The sequence below is a fragment of the Gastrolobium bilobum genome, unplaced genomic scaffold (genome assembly GCF_033153095.1).
Source record: "Gastrolobium bilobum isolate Gb01-03AN ecotype WA unplaced genomic scaffold, APGP_CSIRO_Gbil_v1 utg10129, whole genome shotgun sequence".
NCBI classification, from domain to species: Eukaryota; Viridiplantae; Streptophyta; class Magnoliopsida; order Fabales; family Fabaceae; genus Gastrolobium; species Gastrolobium bilobum.
The window spans coordinates 2,124-5,518 of record NW_026896468.1 but is presented as its reverse complement, the minus strand read 5'-3'; the positions used below and the strand labels follow the sequence as shown (position 1 = coordinate 5,518).

At 40.9% G+C, this 3,395-nt stretch overlaps 1 non-coding gene across 1 annotated transcript; it reads right to left on the bottom strand.

Annotated features, from left to right (window-relative positions):
• Positions 1-231: 231 nt before the first annotated feature.
• LOC133299899 (small nucleolar RNA R71) lies at positions 232-338 on the bottom strand. The gene has a single exon (XR_009749997.1). It is a non-coding gene; the product is annotated as a small nucleolar RNA R71 (small nucleolar RNA).
• Positions 339-3,395: the final 3,057 nt, after the last annotated feature.

Sequence of the window (3,395 nt, the reverse complement as noted above, 5' to 3'; positions counted from 1 at the left end):
GGAACCAGTACAGAGGACCCTTACTTGCACATAGAGAACTTTCTGTTGTTGAGTGATACTGTGAAGATAAATGGTGTCATAAGAGATGCAATTTTGTTGAGACTATTCACTCATTCACTGACGGATGATGCAAGGAGATGGCTGCAATCATTGCCATAAGGAAGTATAACAACTTGGGATGATCTGCAAACCAAGTTCTTGCAGAGGTTTTTCTCAGCATCCAAGAGGGCCAAATTGAAGGATGAGATTACAAGCTTTAAGCAGAAAGAGTCATAATCCATTTATGAGGCTTGGGAGAGATTCAAGACTTTGTTGAGGAAATGTCCACAGCATGGAATTGAGGCATGGCAACAAGCAGCAATCTTCTTGCAAGGAATGACCACTAACACTAGAACCTTGGTGCATGCCACTGCTGGTGGATCATTGACTACCAAGACTCCTCAAGAAGCCTTGGATATCTTTGAGTCATTGGCATCTCAGGAATTTGATAATGCCCCAGTGGCTGACAGAAGGACAGGAATCATCAGGTTGGATGGGTATGATGCTCTGTTGGCAAGAAATGATCAACTGATGCAGACACAGAGACAACAACAGCAACAGTTGGATACCCTTATTAAGCAACTCTCTTCACAAAAGGTAGCTTCTGTGGAAACCAAGAGTGTATGTGCTATCTGTGGCAAAGGCCATGTGACAGAGGAGTGTGATTATGGGGGATCACCAGAACAAGCAGAGGTGAATGGAGTGTGGTATGATCAGAATAATCAAAGGAACTACAATAATCAGGGAAGGAATGTTTATGTGCCACCATGGAAGAACAAGAATCAACACCCAGGATTCAGCTATAGTTCCAACCATCAATTGAACCCACCATTACATCCTCCACCACCACATATGAAGGAGCAGTCAAGTGATCCTGCTGCATGGAGAGAAAGCATTTGCTCAGTTATCTAAGACAACTCAGGTTTATATCCAGGGGTCTAATTCATTCAGGGAAGAGACATCTGCATTCATGCAGGAAGCCAGAACTTCTTTCAGAAATCAGGAAGCATCAATCAGAAATTTGGAGACCCAGATTGGTCAATTATCAAGACAGATATCAGAGAGACCACAAGGGAAATTTCCAGGTGATACATTAGTGAATCCTAAGGAGCACTTAAAGCAATTATGACAAGAAGTGGGTTGATACTTCAACCAGTGAAAAAGAATGTGGAAAATAAAAAGAATGAAGAAGAGGTTGTGGTTGAAGATGTAGTCTCTGATGATGAAGTAGAGAAGATGAGAAATGCGAAAAGTGAGAAGGAAGTAGTTGTTAAAGATGTTATAGTTGGAATTGAGAAAGAAGAGGAAGGGAAGGACAATAAGAATGGAGGAAAGGTAGAAGTTGGTAAAAATGCTTCCCCACAAAAGATGATGAAGTGGGAAAAGAAGAAGATGGCTGACAAGAAAGAACAGCCAGTTATTTTATCTCCCTATGCTAGAGTTCCCTACCCTCAAAGGTTGAAGCAAGAGATTCAGAAACAGCATTATGCAAGATTTCTGGATATCTTCAAAAATTTACAAATTAACATACCATTTTCTGAAGCACTGGAAAATATGCCTCACTATGCAAAGTTCATGAAGGATCTTCTTACTCAGAAGAGGAAATTAACTGATGGTGAGACAGTGGCCCTAACAGCAGAGTGTAGTGCCCTAATCCAGAAGAAGCTTCCAACAAAAATGAAAGATCCTGGAAGTTTCAGTATCTCTATTGCTATAGGAGATGTGGAGGTGGGAAAGGCATTGTGCGATTTGGGAGCCAGTATAAACTTGATGCCGTTGACAGTATGTAGAGCTTTGGGAATCGACACCTTGAAGGAGACCAATCTTATTCTGCATCTTGCAGATAGATCTATCAAGAGGCCTGAAGGTGTGGTTGAAGATGTCTTGGTCAAGGTAGACAAGTTTATTTTTCCAGTGGATTTTGTGATTCTTGACATGGAGGAAGAGGATACAGAAAGTCCTCTATTGTTAGGAAGACCCTTTTTAGCAACTGCAAGATCTTTGATAGATGTTGAACAAGGAAAGTTGTTGCTAAGGGTGGATGAGGAAACAGTCACAATTGATGTATTTGAAACTATCAAGCACCCTGTTGATGTAGGGGATTGTTTTAGATTGGATGTGATACAGAAGGTTGTGGAAGAAGTGAATAAAGAAGAAGAATTCTCAGTTGAGGAAGAAAGATCAGAAGAAGAGACAGGTACAGAAGATTACCAAGAAGAGCCAGAAGTGGAAGAGCTTGAGAAGAAGATTGATGACATTCCAAAAGGAGCACCTAAGGTAGAACTTAAAGAATTACCTTCACATTTGAAGTATGTGTTCCTTGGGGATGATCAAACATATCCAGCAATCATTAATGCAATGTTGTCTGATGAGGAAGAAGGAAAGTTGATTGAAGTACTTAAGAAGAATAAGCTGGCAATTGGTTGGCAATTTTCTGATCTCAAGGGTATCAATCCTTCCTTCTGCACCCATAAAATATTGATGGAAGAAGAGGTCAAACCAGTAAGGCAACCACAGAGGAGACTCAACCCCACTATGAAGGAGGTAGTGAGGAAGGAGGTTGTGAAGTTGCTTGATGCTGGGATGATTTACCCTATTTCAGACAGTGCTTGGGTGAGTCCTGTGCAGACAGTGCCCAAAAAAGGGGGGATGACTGTGGTGAAAAATGAGAATAATGAACTGATTCCCACAAGGACAATCACCGGCTGGAGAATGTGCATTGATTACCGGAGGCTGAATAAAGCAACCAGGAAGGATCATTTTCCACTTCCTTTCTTGGATCAGATGCTAGAGAAGTTGGCAGGACATGCTTTCTATTGTTTCTTGGATGGTTATTCAGGGTACAATCAGATAGCTGTGGCACCAGAGGATCAGGAGAAGACTGCTTTTACATGTCCATATGGAATTTTCGCATATCGGAGGATGCCTTTTGGTCTATGCAATGCTCCTGCCACTTTCCAAAGGTGCATGCTTTCCATTTTCTCTGATATGGTAGAGGAATGTATAGAAATATTTATGGATGATTTTTCTGTATTTGGGTCTGATTTTAATGTATGTCTGAAAAACTTAGATTCTGTCTTAAAAAGATGTCAAGACTGTAATTTGGTTTTGAACTGGGAGAAATGTCACTTTATGGTGACCGAAGGTATAGTTCTTGGACACAAGGTGTCTAGGAATGGAATTGAAGTGGATAGGGCAAAAATTTCTGTGATAGAGAAACTTCCTCCACCTGTTAATGTTAAGGGTGTGAGGAGTTTTCTTGGTCATGCAGGATTTTATAGGCGGTTCATAAAAGATTTTTCAAAAATTGCCAAGCCCTTATGCAAGTTATTGGTCAAGGACCAAGAGTTCCTGTT